The following is an 18,166-nucleotide window of genomic DNA, read 5'->3' as shown; positions in this document are numbered from 1 at the left end:
GATATAGTTGGACAAAAAAGAGTTGCTAATTTATTTATTTCAACCATTACTTGAAACTATTTTATAAGTTTTGATTGTACACATTATAAACTGTAATAAGCAACTTAAGATACAGGAACTGCTTACGTATAACATACATTTATTAATTTTGTCTCAGGCCTAAGAACAGAACCTGGCAAGGGGTGCTTCTTTCCTCACCTGGCTCCCTTCCAGGTCAAAGCCCGGTACGGGTAAATCCGACTGCTGGTACCAAGTCATATGGCTGTATCTTAGCTTCCAAGGTGCCAGTGGAGCCAGGTTTTCTGCCTCCTTTCTTAACTCATAAACCTGGAAATTTCCCACCCATAGAAAGGACATTTTAAAAATGCTGACTACCCAGAAAGTATCGCAAATGCCCACTAGAAAGCCTTTGTAGAAAACTGTAGTATCTGGAAAATAAATTTTGAAAGATATTTGTTTGCTAGTCCAATCACCAAGAAAAATGAATAGTAAATGGTATAAAGTGAAACATTTTTCAAGTTTACTAAGTCATTTCTGATGCTACAGCTTCTAATCACCAGTTTATATTTGTCTTCTCTCATCATAATCCACTTAACGAAGTTGCCTTAATCCATCTCCTTGCCTCATTTCTTTTCTAGTAAAATTATGTAATTTGATCTATTAATTTTGGATATCCTAATTTGTCTACAAGATAGCAAAACAGCTGGTTCTAAAACACTAATTTTAATCAAAGTCTCCATTATGTAATGGAATTTGATTTTTATTAAAAGAAATAATAAAGCTTTCAAACCAGTTTGTGTGTAGAAACCACGGCTTGCTTTATTTTACACTCATTTTTCATACTGCCTTCCATTTTGAAATATGTCTTGTGAAATATTTATATATAAAGAGTAGACAGAACGTACTCATTTGCTAGCTTGTTACGATATTAAGTAAGGTTCCATTCCAAGCACCTGAGTTACTGCAGTAAACACAGCCAGAAATCCCTCTTCTCATGGAACATTCATGGAGTGTGAGAGAAACAATGGAGAAAAATACATTGAGTCAGATGGTATTAAATGTGATGGAGGAAAAGAAGTGTAAAGAAAGTATAGAAAATGTAGTGAGAAGAAGTGAAACTGAGTCCCCAGAACCGTGTTCCTTTACCAAGTTTATGATTAATCTCCCCATACAAGCTTTATTCCCTTTCTTGTTTCCTCTGGCCTCAATCCTTTGCTAGTTGAACACGAATCAGCCAGAGTCGGTTGCCTAAAATTACTGTTCCATGACATCGTTAATATACTAAAATTGCTATTACAGATATTATCATTACCTTGCAAACTCAGGTTGTTTCTCCAGGGCAAGACAAGCTAACCAACTCCCCTGCCATGGAATACTTGGCCTGAGGATTGTAAACCAGAGATATCCTGACTCCTAAAAGTATGATTGTTACCCAGTCTAAACTCATTCTGATCACTGCACGACAGGCCAATAAATCGGGAGACGAGATGCTGAGGCAAGGAGTAGAGACTTTATTTGGAAAGCCAGCTGACCGAGAAGATGGCAAACTGATGTCCTCTAGAACCATCTTAACCCAAGTCAGAATTCTGGCTTCTTTTATACTAAAAAGGGGTGGGGGTGTGGTTGATTGTTGCAAACTTCTTGGTGTCAGAATCCTTTGTTCTTGGAATCCTTTGTTCTTGGCAGCTGTCCACGTGGGTCAGGTCATGGTGCCCCTGTAAAACCTCCCACAAAACAAATGTTATTTTCTATTCTGCAACTTGTTATCTTTATATGAGTGCAAAAGTGCTAATATCCTTAAAGGTCAGAGCCTTGAGAGTAGGCTGTCCTGCATACTTCAGGCTACAGGCAACATTCTTTTACAAAACATGCAGAACTAAGCCTAGAAAACAAGGCGTAAGGTTAAAGCCAAAGAAACAGATCTAATATGGAGTCAGATTTGTTCTTTTCTATTACATGATTAAGAAATGTCACAAGACGGTGATAATTCCCAGCTTCTTTATTATTCCCCTTTAAAAAGGTGCCTAACTCAAAGACCAAGATGGAGCGGATCCGAGGCTTGTCTCCCATACCCTTGCTTGACACCCTGCAATAAATGCTCTACTTCTCTCACCAAAACCCAGTGTCAGTAGACTGGCTTTGCTGAACCTGAGTTAGGTATGGGAACAGAAGAAGGTTTAAATAGGGTAGTTAGGAAAGGCCATATTACTGAGGTGGCATTTGAGCAGAAAGTGAAGGGGCAAAGGGAACAAGCTGCGTGGACATCTGAAGAAAAGGCATTCCTGACCGAGCAAAGGCTCTGAAGCATCAATATGCTTGACACATCCGAGGAGCAAGGAAGTCCATATGCTTGGAAAAGAATAAATAAGGGGGCTGTTATTTATAGGATCTGTGCTATTAGAGGAAGGTGGGGCTCAGATAATACAGACCTTTTATAAGCCAGTATAAAAACTGGTTCTCATTCAGAGTGAAATGGGAAGCCCTGGGAGGGTTTTGAGTAGAGGAAAAATAGAATTATTTTGGAAGGATCCATCTGCCTTTCATATATTCAAAAGACTGAGAGAAAAGGGCAAAGTTCAAGGCAGGCAATTAAATCAGTGAAATGATCCAGTTGAAAAATGGAGTTAGTGAGAAATACTTTAAATCATACATATTTTTCATATACAGCCAATATAGCTTGATGGTAGATCTGGGAGCAAAAAAAAAAAAAAAAAAGAAAAAAACAAAGAAACACAACTTTAAGAATTGGATGATTCCAAGGTTTCTGCTTTGAGTAACTAAAAGGATGGGGTCACCATTTACTGTAATGGGAACACTACTAGAAGAGTAGTTTTGAGGGAGAAATTCAGGAGTCTGTATTATATGTGTTAAGTCTAAAATACCCACTAGATATTTAAGTGAAGATGTGACAGAAAATTGGATATAAAAATCTGGAGTTCTGGGGAGAGATATAAACTGGAGAGTCTCAAATATAAAGAGGTATCTAGAAGCTGAGTCTGGATGAGGCTACCTGGTGAGTGAGGGTAGACAGCAAAGCACAGAGTCTGAGAGATGAGTTCTGGGTTAGGAAAAGGAAGTGGGCTCAACAAAGGAGACTGCCAAAGAGGAAGCAAAAAAAAAAAAAAAAAAACCCAAAAACCCAGAGCAAGAAGAAAGTACTTCAGTATTTCATGGAGGGAGTGATCATGTGCAATGTAGCTGCAAAGTCACATGGCACAAATAATAGCATGTATAGTTTAAATGATAATAATAATTATAAAATCAACACATCCACCCATCATCCGGCTCAGATAAAAGTACATTCTTTTCCATAACTTATTTTCTCTCAGACTCTTAAGGGACAATTTAATATGTTTCTATTTCAAGGAGCTGAAAAGGGCTCAAATAACTTCTAGAAGTAGTTGATGTATTTCCCATTCTATCAGTCTGAAAGTTCCTGTTTCTTCCAACTTTAAAAATGCATAGGTAAGCACCATTTGCTTGTTACCTCCTTCATCTTACTTAGTTTGCATTTCTCTTTTGAATTTACTGACTCACATACCAAGGGGTTTAATTTGAGCCCCTCTGCACTATAACTTAACCCTCTACATCTGGGTGTCAGTCATTGAATTGCAAACCCTTCACTTGAGCTTTGTAGCTCACCTCAAAGAGAAAATCTAAATGGATTGTGTCTAACAGTTCCAGAGCAAGAGTGTCCCACATATTCACGATGTAAGGGATAAAGATAACTACTAAGCCATGCCCCTAGATAGGCATATTATTCGTGTGTGAAAGCAACTCGCTTTAGCATGCAGATGACGGCTGCTAAGGAATTTCTCACATCAACTGTCATATCTTAGCAGTTCAAATTTATGAGAAGATGAAACAACTCTCTAATCCCTTAAACTGTTAATACATAGCTAAGAATCCTTGTGCATAACTAATAAAATTTACATTTTCTAACCCTCAATTTCCTTGAAGGGTTGTTTTATTTGATTTTTCAAAATAATGATAAGAAATATGTTAAGGTATAATAAACACTGAAGGACTGTATTTGGGAAGGAAGAGAAATGTAATAGGCGTGCAGTGTATAGATGAAGTGTATCTCAGGGGATGCCCACTTGTTTGCCTGTATTAATTATTTCTGCAGTGGGAGTGTAGCAAATGGTGTCTCTGAACATGAAATTAATCCTTGTGTGGTTTAAGGGATATTTTTCCTTGCTTAATATTCTTTTCCGATGTGTGTGAATTTTGGCTGTAATCCTAAACTAAGTCTAGAAATATAAATGGATACCAAAAAATGGCAGGAATGATTGATGACTTTAAATTAGTTATTCTGAATGTATTATGGCAGTGGTAGTTTTAAGTCCTTTGGGATAGGAAAAAAAGGTACTATATATTATGTGAGTTAATGTCAGTTAGAAGAAATAACGTTTTGGGGTTTAAAACTAAACCAAAAATGATTTCTAAACCTTAAATGAGTCCAAACAGAATAAGTGTGCCTCTCCTGTTTGATATATAATTCTTTTATTCACTACAGATATCTTTTTGTGCTTTTCAATTTCTCAGCTAGGCCTCGTTGACTATTAAGATAAAAACATTAGTTTTTTCAAATTCAATTTTTAAGAAGCAAATCTGATCTTACCAACTATGACATTTCAAGCCTCTTTGAAAAGACAACATTTTTTCCCAACTGATCTAAAAAGTTGTATTTTATCTAAGATTTTTTTTTCTATTTAAAAAAATTGTGAAAATCTAGTCAAAAGTTACTGTTTTCTTCCAGATGCTTTTATTGTATTTGTTCATGTCTAGAAATAGCTGATATTTGGGTCTTTTTGTTATTATTTCCCTTTAGTTTTCAATTTGTAATCCACAGGTTTCCCTCTATAAATAAAAAGCAGAACAATGTATATTTTAGGAGTTTTTGAAGTACAGACAATTAGTTACAAATCCAACAAAATGAATATAAGTTGTTTTAGTTGGAGAAGCTTTCATTCTAGAACTTGTATATTGGTAATCACTCCAAATGTGTTCAATGTATACAAAGTAGAGTGAATTTGGCAGAACTGATTATGTAACTGTATTGACTACACACATCATCTCTCATCTGAAATCCCTTGAAACCAACATCACACATTTGGAAAAGAGCTGGAACTAAGTGAAACTAACTGTTTCCTAGTAACTAGCATATCTGGTTGTGCCCTATGACATAGGTGGTTCCAAAAAATCACTTGGATGAAGAAAGGGTTGACGTTAAGTTCACCCAAAATCCACACTGTCTTTCTCTCTAGAACCACCTAAATATAGTAACAAATTTTTTATATTATGCACAGCTGATGTTCTCAGTCTTTGGTAAAGTGTGAAAAGATATACCTTCCCAGAATAGTTATGTTATTACCAAGCATAATCATTAAGTAAAAATAGCACGCTTGTATCTATAAAAGTGTACCCTCGAGACAAATTGTACAATGCCCCTTCCAAGCAGACTACAAACCTGTTCTGAAAATTCTGAAAGTTGACATTGTCATGATAACAGTCTTGATATGCCCCCGTCTTGTGTTTTCTCATCTTTCTCCAGCTCTTTTTGACAGAATCAGGTGGCACCAATTCCCTGAGCACCTGAGCAGTTGTGTTTCTGCCTCTGCCTCCTCTCTTGGCTGACGTTCCTTTGTACCCTTCACTTCCTCTAGTACCAGAGAGAGACTTTGACCCAAGCCACCTGAATAGTACACAGGGAAATTGACAAAGAGGAGAAAGTTGGAGGTGCTGGTTAAAAATGACTTCTTCAGGTATAAGAGAAACACCTTTAAAAAAAATAACTTTAGAAAAGTCACACAAAATCTGAGAGCAAGGAGACTATCTATGGCTAAATCTTGCTCTGTATTACAGATTCCTTAAACCATGTTTATTCTAAAGCCTTATCCTAAAATTAAGTATTGTGACTTCTTACATCAAGAGACAAATGAGAAACCTATAAATCTAGAACACATTTTTAAGATAGGTACTTAAATTCAATGCTGAATTTAAATGAAAAAAACTGCAATCCAGAGAATGTGTATGTGTGTCTGTAAATGCATAAATTTAGCTGGAACTTTCAGCAGTTAGTGATTTCTCTTCTCACTGTAATATCTAATCTTTCTAATTTCCAGAATTGCTGGAAAATAATGTAAAATAATCAATATAATTGGCTAAAATTATAATAAATTTTATTATTCTTGAAGAAAATAGTACATCTAGTTTCAGTTTCACTCAGTGGAATACTGTTAGTTATTAAGATGAATATCTTTCAGAATCCAAGTAGCAAAACAGTAGTTTATATAATAATGCTCAGCTTAGGACAGAAACAAACCACAAACTTTAGGGGGAAAGTCTTGTTATATTTTGTTGGTATTAAAATACACAAGCCTCTGGTAAAGATTTTCTTGTTTGGACAATAGCAACAGAGTGCCCAATTTCTAGCTTATGGGGGAAAAGAGCAAATGTTTTTAATTCCAAGGGCATAAGACAAGACAGGGATTCAGTGTTTGAGGCAGATCCAAAGCAATGCTATTCAAGGTCTTAATGTGAGTGCTAGAGAAGCAGAAAACAAGCCCCCATTGTAAACATAAGACAAGATAATAAACCCGAATCCCACTGAATTCAGGTGGAGGTTGGATAGAAAAGGGAAACACAGTCCTGTGCACAGACCTGGAGCATAGCTGAGGTGTCAGGAGTCTCTTCTTACTGGCTGCTGGCTACATGGCGTTGGGAAAGCCCAATCATTGCTCATGCTGCTTCTCAGTTCATGCTGTGGACTGGAAGTTTGTGTCCCTTCAAAATCCGCAAGTTGAAACCTAACGCCCAGTCTGACGGTATCAGGAGAGGGGCTCTATGGAAAGTGGAGCACTCGTGACTGGGATTAATGCTCTTATAAAAGAGATGCCACAGAGCTCCCTCGCCCCTTCTGCTGCAGGTTACAGCAATCAGATGGTCACCTAGGAACCAGGTCCTCACCAGACACTGAATCTGCAAGCTTGGACTTCCCAGCTTCCAGAACGGTGAGAGATAAACATTTTTTTTTTATAAGATACCCAGTTTCTGGTATTTTGTTATAGCAGCTCTAATAGACTAAGACAATTGATGTGTAGTCTCACCTCACTAGTCCACCCACGGGGAGCTAATGAATCACCCCACTGTCAGATCATGAGTTAGACACTCTTCTTTCTACAGTGTGTGTGTGTGTGTGTGTGTACGTGCGCGCGTGCATGTGCTTGTATAAAGATGTTAGAGTTGAGAAATAACTGTCAGCCAATCAGCCAGCTATGAGAGAAAGAATTTTCAGTCTCTCTACACTACTAAGGTTTGGACAAAAATGCTGATGAATTGCTTGAGCGAATGTCAAGTTATATAGTTATATAGAAATGGTTTAGTAAATGACTTAACAAAAAATTTTGTTGTTCATTCATTCATTCATTCGTTTGATACATTTTAATCGTGACAGTCTCTGTGAGATATCAACATACCCCCTTTCTCTACCCTAGAAACTGTAATCATTCAACAGCCTAAGCAAAGAATTGTAGTTGTGGGACTGTGAGCTATAAACATGAATTGTCACTAAATTGCAGTGACATTGGAGAAGTCACTTAAACTCAGTAAAATTCTGTAATGTCCTCATCTGTGAATGAGACTATCTGTAAGTCCTGGTTGAGCACTTGGCAAATAGACCTTGGGAAGGAAATGATAGATTCTGTTCCTTTGTCATTGTTGAGCTGTCACGTATCATGCTTGCATTTGTGCATTAGCCTGTTCAAGTACATCTAGGAATTGCCTCGGGCCTTACCTGTTAATTCATTTCTCTGGCATTTGAGGCTACCTGAGTTTAATAGATGGTGACTGAAAACGGCTGCATCACTGTAAGATAAGTTAGAGCAGAATCCTTACCAAATGCCATAGGATCAGGAAATACAATTTGAAAATAATAGCAAATCTTCAAAATAAATGAAAATTAGAAGCTGGAAATAATATACCACAAAGAGAGTCATACTTCACCATGATGAGTATCACTATCTACAGGATTCAGATCATTCAGAGACCATTTTAGCTTACACAGCACATAATTAGAAATAAAATCACAGAGTAGATTTTTCATGGAATATATTTCAACAGACATTAATATGTACTAAAAAATGTGTCCAATAAAGTCATACACATGTGGATGTCTAATTTTTGTAGGTAAAAATTAACTGACATATTTGAATGATTCATCTCTTCATCTATTATGCTAAATTGCCAGAAAAGCCATTGCTGTCATGATAACAACACAATGAAAAATGTGTTAATCAAATCTCTAGTTGAATAGGTTGTGGGAAATATATTATTATTCAGCTTGCTGAAAGGACAAAGCAAAATGCAATATAGCATTGTGCCTTTCAGATGACTGTTACTTGCTTAGTCCATGGGGTATGATGGCACAAGGTGTTTACAAGATTACTGTAACTTTAATTTTAATGTATACTTTTCAACATAGGAATTGCAGTGAGGATTGCAATGGGGATTTAGCTTGAAACTAGTAAGAACAAAGTATTTTAAATGTGTCAATACCAGTTACCAGTATTAACAGTATGTATTGTATCAAAATGCAAAAGAAAGATGATTTCTAAAACAGGCTACAAAATGCATAGCAATAAAAATAAATATTTCCTACTTGTTGATTGATCCTCCTGCCTCCGTATATGAAACCAGGCACACCAGTGCCTTAGAAGGCACGTCTGGTAGTTTCAGAAGATCCTCGGATGGTGATATTTTTATGAATCTGTTGTGAGTTAGGGCCAAAAGAGTTACTTTTGGTTTGGGGTAAAACAGCGGGGATAAAGAAGAGGGGAAAAGAAGATGAGGAACAAACTGATCTTAGAGAGTTTAAAAGGAACCCTTGTAGGACCGCTAACCAAGCAGGCTAAATGTGATGTGGGAACATGGCCTGACTGTAGCTCTGGAAATGCTTTACCAAGCACCTTCTCCCGGGTCCCCGTGAGTAGAGAAACAGTCTAGGCCAGGCCATGCCCTAATTAATTTGTTTTATCTGCACAACAACTTCATGAGTTAGATACCAATATTATCGATACTTTACAGATGGGCAAGGAGGCAGGGAATGGTTAAGAAATTTGACCAAGGACAACGAGCTGGTGAGTGGCAGAGCTGGAATTTATGCCCACAGGATTTGCCCTTGTCCACTCCGCTACACTCATCCCTCACAGGCATTAGTCAGAGTCATCACATATCTCAGAATGCCTGCAATTATGTATATTTGTGCAGAATATTGGCCTTACAAAATCATTTTCAAATAAAATTCATTAATTAAAGAGATGATGCTGTGGAAAGGACACAGTATTAGTTGCTAGGGCTACCATAACAGAATGTCACAAATTAGGTGGCTTCAACAACAGAAATTTTTTTCTCACCATTTTGGAGCCTGGACGTGTAAGACCAGTATGTTTGGCAAGTGCGAGTTCTGCTGAGATCTCTCTCTTTAGCTTGCACAGGGCCTGCTTGCTGTGTCCTCGCAGGGTCTCCCCTCTGGGTGCACCCATCCTTGGTATCTCTCTGTGTCCAAATCTCTTCTTATAAGGACACCAGCTAAATTGAATTAGAGTCCTCCTTAATGGCCTCATTTGAACTTAATCACTTCTTCAAAGGCCTTCTCTCCAAATACAGTCACATTCTGATGTACCAGGTGTTAGGGCGTCAACATAGGAATTTGGGGCAAACATTACTCAGTCCATAACAGAACACTAACCTCAGGGTTGTGACTGGAGTTCTTATTCTGGTTTTGCTGCTGTCTGACGGTGTGGGAGGGCATCTGCTAAACCCTGCAGCTGCCTGGCTCTTGACTGTCTCGGTGTGTCTTTAGCTTCTCTATTTCTGTGAACTGCACTATCATCTTCATACATATATAAGTTGGGTTGATTTTTTTTTTTTGGCCTAAGTTAGCTAGAATTTTTATAGAATATAATTCAAGACTTCTAAATAGGATGTTTGCTTTTGTTCACGACTTTGCTGGGCCTTTGGCATACTCTGGTCTAAGTTTTAAGACGGGGCTAATAATGCCTGCATTATAGGGCTACCTTGTGAATTGAATGATGTTGTATATAAAGGGCCAGGCACAGTGTCTGTGACATAGAAGCGACTTAGCTGTTGCTCATCTTTTTCTTACTCTTCAGCCCAACCAGCTTGCAGGCTTACTCTTCGCTTACCTTTGACCTTCCCACCTCTACCCCCAATATTTATCTCATATATTCTTGACCAGTCATCATAAAAGTTACACACGTTGACATCTGTTTTCAGTAGGACTGAAGTTTTTAAAAATTAAGATCTAAGTGCATGGAGATAGTTCCTTGCAAGTTCATAAGCAAAGGGATACATAATTCAACTTGGCTTCCAACATACTGAAATTTTAAGATTTAACGGAATTGTCTGTTGTGTCCAGGCTCCAAGCTTGTGTAGACCACTGACTCTGACTTAGAAAAATTCTCTGTTACAGAGCTTCAGAGGCAAAGGCTCTGGACCTCTCTGGATCACACCAAAGGTGGGCAGTTAGCAGCCTACTCTAATTCTGTTTCTGCTAACAACCTACATTATGTTTTAAACATTATGTTTTTATGTTGATGATTTAGAGGAGATATATTTGAGACTTAATTATCTACTTTATTATTTGAACATATTTCATAAAATTAATAGTCACATAACACTTGTTTACAATAAAGGATAACTATCATTTCATGTATTTGTTTTTGTCACTTATCCTCATTTTTCCTACTAAAATTAGAAATATTGTATTAGTTCCAAAGAAGTTATGACACTGAAATGCAAGGAAAATGTACAGGTGTTATTCCCAGATATAGGAGAGGCATGTAGGTTGAATCTTTTTGGCATAAAAGTAGTGATAACAATATGCTATTGATATTATATCCTGGTAAATAATATTAGCATCTGCTTGTTATATTTCGTTCTTTAAGCCACCAGTAGAGTAAGCTGCAGTTAGTGAGGTGGAGCAGTGTTATGGGCCCAGAATGTTCCCTGAATTGAAGAGCACTTATTCAAGAGGAGCTCACAGAACCGCAGCGTGGAAACAGGGCTTTTCCAGGAAGATGGGCTCCACTGTCAGCCAGGAGACCTGTCACTGTGAGTCTCCAGTCACGACTTCAGACAGCAGTCTAAATTGACCTGAATCCAGAAACCCAGATCCAAAGACAAACAGGGGCCAAAGAAGAGATTATACAGACAAGACGTTGGAGGCTACTCTGAGTCAGACAGTGTGTCTGGGCAGAGTTCTGATCAGTCTCTTGTCCAAGTTAGAACTGGTTCAGAAAGGCAGCTTGCAGGCAGACAGGTCCCTGGGTACTAGAGGTGACCTCGGAGTTGTTCAGGCTCTGTGTTGTTTGCAGGGAGCGCAAACAGCGACAGATTTAGTAACAGTGCCAGAAGCAAGAGATTCATGTTGCCTCTGGGTAGGATGACTTAAGATCTGCAGAAGTCTTGTACCAAGGTAGTGCTGGCATCAGCCAGACTTGGGGAAGACGGACAAGGCAGGAGGGACAGAACGATGACAGGCTGATACTGGGAGAAAGAGCAGCAGTGACGTCAAAGAGGTGAGCCCTGGTGATATCCAGGGGAGATCTGAGACTCAGCAAGCAGGTATGGCCAAGACATAGACAAAATGCCTTGGCAATACTGTGAGATGAATGGGGAGTTCTAGAGCATACATGGCTATTTCAGCCTTCAAGGCCATTCTGGGGAGCCAGGCAGAAGTTCTATATGATGTGCTCACCACAGGGGCAGCAGCGATGGCACAGGGAGGATCCCAGAGTGGCTGCAATCCCGGAGGTGACCGGCAGGAGGAAGCCTCTAGCAAGGGATAAACCTTGGGGTTTGACCATCTCTAGGACCCTCAAACCTGAGCTAAACTGACCTGAGTTTAGAGGACAGAAGGGAACTTGCATGTTTATACTCTATGAAAATGGAACCCTTTCAAAGACTTTGTGAACCTGCATTTCTTTTTTCTTTATAGAGCCCTAGAAAGGAAACCACATAACAAAATATTTGGGGAAACACCTGATTATATGCCACTAAGGGATTGGGGATAGGAAAGGAAGCATATGGGGACAGGGAAGGAGGAGAAGTGGAGAGACAGACTTTACTTTAAAAACTTGTAATTTCAGTACAGTTTTTTCCACATGTATGTATTCATTTAATTTTTTAAAATTTGAAAAATAACAATCTAATCTATGCACACACACTATCTTGCATAACTCAGTGAAACATGAGCTTTTCAAATGCTAAAGAAGAACCGTTGAGTGATAGAAAATATTTTGGTTATAAACTATACTACATATTAACATGGTTTTAGAAAGCCTTCTGTATTATCTTCTAGCTTAAGGCTAACCTAGAAAAGGCTAAGCTCTTACCCTGGTAAAATTCACTGATGCTAAAATCACAAAACATGTGATTTATAAGCAAACAGATTTATGTAGAATTTATAGCAAGGTTTCTTGATGAGCTACTGAGTATTTGTATAATATTATGGAGATATAGTTATTTTTGTAAAATATATAATTTACTTAGTGCTGAGAGTTTACATCTCCTTGTAATATTAAGTGGCATAACAAGATTACCTTTTGTTTAAAAAATGGCCAGGAGTGTTTGGAAGCTTTTATTTATTTTCAGGAGTGTTTGGAAGCTTGGAGACATTGTTATGTAGATTTGATCCACTCTTAAGTTTTCAACTTTGTTCAATAAATCTTGCCTAAGTAACCTTCTGACATTTTTATCCAGTTATGGGAGGCCCCCACATGAATGCATTTGAATGCCTTTGTGACTGTGTGAAATGAATCACTAATGATTCATGAAGGAGACAGTCCTATCATTAGCCTTGATAAGATGGTGATTTGATTATCTGAGGGGCCTGTTGCTCATTCCATTTGTGAATATTAATATTTAAAATATTGAAAGGGAAAAATAATTCCAAAGAAAGAATTGGTCAGTATTTCAAAAGAATGTATTACTTCACAATTCATGTTAACTCTAGCTCCAGAATACCAATTAGGCTTGAATAAAATATTTAAACCAAATTTGTGTCAATTTTATCTCCAATTATGAGATAAGATTATTATTTGTCAGAAAAAATTAAATCATTGGTTAAAAAGTGTTTGTTGACATTCTAGGAAATAGCATGGAGTGTTTAGAATCATCCATCCCAGTTAAATTGTTGCTGTATTTGAGGAAATCCAAAATGACAAAGACGAGTTTTTCTTTAGCTTATTACCAGCCTAAAGACTTTTTCTGTCTACTATCATCTTTTAATATATATTAGGCCTGGTTTTTATTCTGACTCTCTAAAAAATAATAACTTATGATTAGTTTTGTTCATTTTTGTATTTCAGTTTCAAGATACGGCTAACTCTTTAATCTCCTTTCTTTAGACTTGCACATAGGTACTAATCAATAGTGTTTGTTCTCACAATCACTCCTCAAATTATTAAGCACTACAGAATGGTGCCAATAATACACTGTATTGGGTCCCCCCCTTTTCATCTTGTCTTCATTGTTTCAAGACATCAGCGCTTCTACACGTCTACTATTCAAAGGATACCAACTATCCAGGAATTCCTCATGGATTCACACGCAGGCTGCAGTGTTACTCATTTATACCATATTGGATTTCTCAAAGATATCCCACTTTATGTAAAACTAACATACATATGTGCAAACTTAGAAAGCAAATTATTAGTATGACATGATGAGAAGCTTTTAATTACACAGATATTATTCACAGAAGATCTACATTTTCACTTCTAATTTCCATAACAGACCTCCAAGGTATGTACTGTTTTGTCAAATTTAAGGGGAAACAAGGTTCAGGGAGAATTATGCAGGGGTGGGCAGAGGTAGAGAATGAGCAGCGAAGTCGTGAGTCATCTAACTCCAACCCAAAAGCTCTTCTGCTGACACTCATACTGGGGCCAGCAGGTTTAGAGCCTGCTTTTTGTCTACCAATACACTACCTAAATTAAACAAAAGAGAAAATTTCCCTGCACAGTTTCAAGCTTCTAAGAAAATCAATTCACGAAAGTGAAAACAGCTAGTACATTCGTAGTAAAGAGCTAAACTAACTAACCTTGGATGGCAGTATATTTTGGCTGGATATTGTAAAGCTAAAGACTAAGGAACTATATACAAATACCGTACTCTAGAAAGCAAATCTGTTTCTCACAGGACATGAGTTAGCAAATCTGTAGTTACCTAATGTTTAGCAGTTTTGTAACTACGGTATGCAGTCTGTAGCTAGAATTGAATAAATAAGTGACCGTATTGTGCATGGTTAGAGTTGGGATTTTTCACTGTCAGAGAAAGATGTTGCCAATAAGGAAAGAGAGAAGGCTAGAATGAACCTTGTGGTGTCAAATTAGAATCAGATCTATCAGTCTGATTTTTACTATATAAACATGTAGACTTCAAAATAAATATAAATGTCTATGTATGTGTGAGTATGTCGACTGAGATTGCTTAGAAGCAATCATGCTCCAGTATCAATGGACATACCTAACACCCTAATCTTGCTTTCTAAATGTTACTCTCCAGTAAAAGGAACCAGGGAGCCTTAGATTAGTGATTGAGTCTAGGGTTGGGGCAGAAAAATATAAAATGAGTTTGGAACATCTCATAGTGCCAGAAAATAAGCAAATGCTAAAAAAAAAAGATCAGCATATGTCAAAGGACAGAAAAACCAAGCTGAAGGAGGTTCCAATCACCACAGCCAAGACAATTTGAGGGGCAATGTAAATATTGATATATTAAATATCCACAGGTCTAAGTTAATAATTGAAAAATATATAAATGCACAATAGACAATGCTTCCTTATAAAATATTCCAATTAATAAATATAGAATACGCAAAGATAATTCAAAATCACTGTTAGGTAAAAACCACAATAAGAACTATTGCAGGCAAAATTCACTGATAAATGATAAAATCAGTAGGTGAATGTTTGAAAAGAAACAGGATATTTGCATAGTTTCAACATACTCCCCCATAAAGATATTTATCTATCACAAAGTGAATAGTAATAGCCTTATAGGGAGAATCTCAGCAGCCATCACCTTAACCAAGTGGTCAAGGTTAGCATGAATACTAATGAGAAATGGTGGCATCGTGTACCTCTGGTAAGGACCACAGAGAAGGACACAGTATCATCTCTGTGGTGTTCTTACCAAAAATGCATAAACTCAGTATGATAATTAGAAAATATCAGATAAAGTGAAATTAAACTATCGTCCTTGGAATGATTACCCAACTCTCATCAAAAGAGCCAAGGCATGAAATTCAGAGGACTGAGGAAATACCTTAGATTAGAGGAAGATTAAAGAGATACATGAATAACATGCAATGTAGGATCCTGCCTTTGAGACTAGAAAAGGAAAAAAAAAAGAGGGAAAAAACAAGTGATTGTCTAATGAGGTCTCTAATTTAATTAATGGCATTATGGTAATTTTAACTTTCTGGCTTTGAGAACTATACTATGGCTAGAAGACTTTTTAACATTACAGGAAGCTGATGTACGGTTATGTGAACTCTCTGTACATTTTTGTAAGTTTTTCTAAAGTCTAAAATTATTTCCAAATTGAAAGTTTAAAAAATTTGTTTTATTACTCTAACAACACTACAAGAAAGGTATTATTAATACCCTCATTTTACACAGGAAGAAACTAAAGAATAGAGAGATGAACAAACTTGCCCCAAATCCTCAAGTTAAAAAAATGCAGGGCCAGGTCTCATGTTCAAAATCTTAACCACTATGATTTTATGTGGTCTGAGTCTCAGCTAATTCAGAAATATTTACACTTGCTCTTAATTCTGCTTTGACATTTGTTAGGGTGCTACAACATTACATAAAACATAACCCTGGAAAAAGAAAATACATTTTACAATGTTCAGTAGTAGTTGTGGAAGAAAATTTCATTCTCTTGTGGTGATTTTCATTTTCAACCAAATGTCAAACAATGAACTATTAGGTGAGATCTTACAGAATAACTAAATGAGAATATTGGCATTCAAAGACGAAAATGCATCCATAAGGCTTTTATGCCTCATTACTTTAAATAATCATTAATAATGAAATATATAATGACAGACAGTTACTAATGCAATGAAGTTGCAAAAATGAGATGAAAATCTGCAAATAATGTATTTTATTACATTCAAAAAGGGCTTTCGGTAGCGATACTGTGGCTCTGAATTTGTTACAGAGTATTAGTAGTTTAGGCTTCTGTACGAAAGAGATCATTTTTATTATTGGAAAATAGTTTTTTAAACTACTAATTCTTTTGAGGAATGCTGGAATCTTAAATACTTCACTCACATATGCTCGATAATCAGAAACAACCTAAGTAGGAACGATGTGGGAAAAAAAAAGTATTAGTGATGTTTTCTTCTGTTCAATAGTATTTGTAATCAGAATGTGAAGTTGATAATGTATAAAAATTCAGCCAAAAGAAGCATGACTTTTTATTAAATTACAAACTGGGTAAAAAAAGAATTATGTAAAAGAGCACTATGGTACTTAAAAAATCAGATGGGATTTAAAGTAAATGAGAGAGGAATATCTCCCATATTACAAATATTTAAACTGGAATGAAATAAGTAATTTTTTTTATAATGACATGACGTCCAAACAATTAAAATTAGTTTCATTCTGGAAGCATATATTTAATAATTATTTAATTTTCTGTGATATTTATAAATCTATTAAGAAAACATTGAAGTAAAAAAATGTTATCTTAATACATACTGAAGTCAAACCAGGAAGAAGGTGGGTATACAAAAGTATTTTTGTATTATTATTTTGTTTTCTTATAGCTTCATACATAATTTATGGCTAGCCCTACTTTCTGCTCTTAAAAAACACTGTAGGAAAATACTGCCTGGATATAGTTAAGGCTTCCTGAAAAGTACTTGTAACGAAAGATTTTCCATTTAATGGTTAAAAAAAAAAGTAAATAGAATTTATGTCTGTCCTGGGCCCAATTAAACTTCCATTCAAACTTGTCCTGACCAGAAAATAAATTGCCTATGGATTCTGAATAAGGGTTTTTACACACTTGGTGGAAAAAAAAAAATCTGTGGAGAACTATGATTTATGAAAGTATTGATTTCTTTGTTAAATAATGAATTAGATGTCCTACCACAATATTATTTATCAAACTTTTTTGTCATATAATTAAATTGTCACATAATGGATTGTGCCCATATAGATTCATTAAATATTAAAAACTACATGTGACACTCCCCACCTTATCTTTGGCTAATGACACATTTCCTCTGTTCTTTCCCATTAAGGTCAATAATGGCAGCCGCCATCCTTACAATGGAGGCTTATAGCCCACGCTCACTGAGGCTGCCAAGGCACATTCCTTTGGCTTATACTGGAAAACCCTGAAACTATCCACATATCAAAAGCCAGTGGCACAAAAACCACTTAAGACAACCCGACAAATAAGGATAAGGGGGAAAATTAGCTATAAACAAAATATCTTAGACATATTAAAATTGGGTTTTCATTTGACCAGCCCTACTTATCTTGATCACCCTTGATTTTTCCCTGAAAACTCTGCTACAGCCCTGTATTGCCTTGGGCCCTTTGGGTTTCTCTAAGTGTGTCTGTCCTTCCTATATTATATCAACTACAGCCACCCACGAAGTGTCACCAGCTGCATAAAGGCAGTTCTGCCTTTCCTGATCACTAACCCACATTCCCACATGAACTAACCTCCCCCTAGGGCTAACCTGAAATCTTCACCATAATTAATACTTTTGGTAGCCACATTCATCTCCACCCCCTTCTACCTCACGAATATAATGGATTCTTGTTTCTCTACACTTTCCATTCAAGAGCTGACACTGCTTTGGAACTGAATTCCTGTATCTTATATCCTATTAACCACATCCACAGCTGTATTGGGGAGTTTGCATGGACCTGGAGATACTGGAGTAGTTAATAATATTAAAAGCTTGCTCAAATTGTGCACTTACTGTCTGTCAGGCATTATGCTAAACATGTTACATATATTATTTTGCTCAATTATTATCACAACCCTACAAAATGGGTACTCAGTACTTTCTTGTTTTATTTATGAGGAAACTGCAGATTAAAGAGAT

General features: G+C 36.7%; 1 protein-coding gene and 1 long non-coding RNA gene across 6 annotated transcripts in view; one reads left to right on the top strand and one right to left on the bottom strand.

Moving 5' to 3' along the window:
- Window positions 1-18,166, top strand: part of ROBO2 (roundabout guidance receptor 2) — a 1,146,283-nt gene that overhangs the window by 250,371 nt on the left and 877,746 nt on the right. The gene's annotated exons all lie outside the window — the stretch shown is intronic.
- LOC140699399 (uncharacterized) lies at window positions 6,673-8,747 on the bottom strand. Its single transcript, XR_012077559.1, has 3 exons — window positions 8,663-8,747; window positions 7,799-7,869; window positions 6,673-6,773 (listed from the first exon to the last, which is right to left on the bottom strand). It is a non-coding gene; the product is annotated as an uncharacterized lncRNA (long non-coding RNA).

Source organism: Vicugna pacos, chromosome 1, assembly GCF_048564905.1.
Source record: "Vicugna pacos chromosome 1, VicPac4, whole genome shotgun sequence".
Taxonomy (NCBI): domain Eukaryota; kingdom Metazoa; phylum Chordata; class Mammalia; order Artiodactyla; family Camelidae; genus Vicugna; species Vicugna pacos.
The sequence above is the reverse complement of the archived record's forward strand: the minus strand, read 5'-3'. Positions and strand labels throughout refer to the sequence as shown.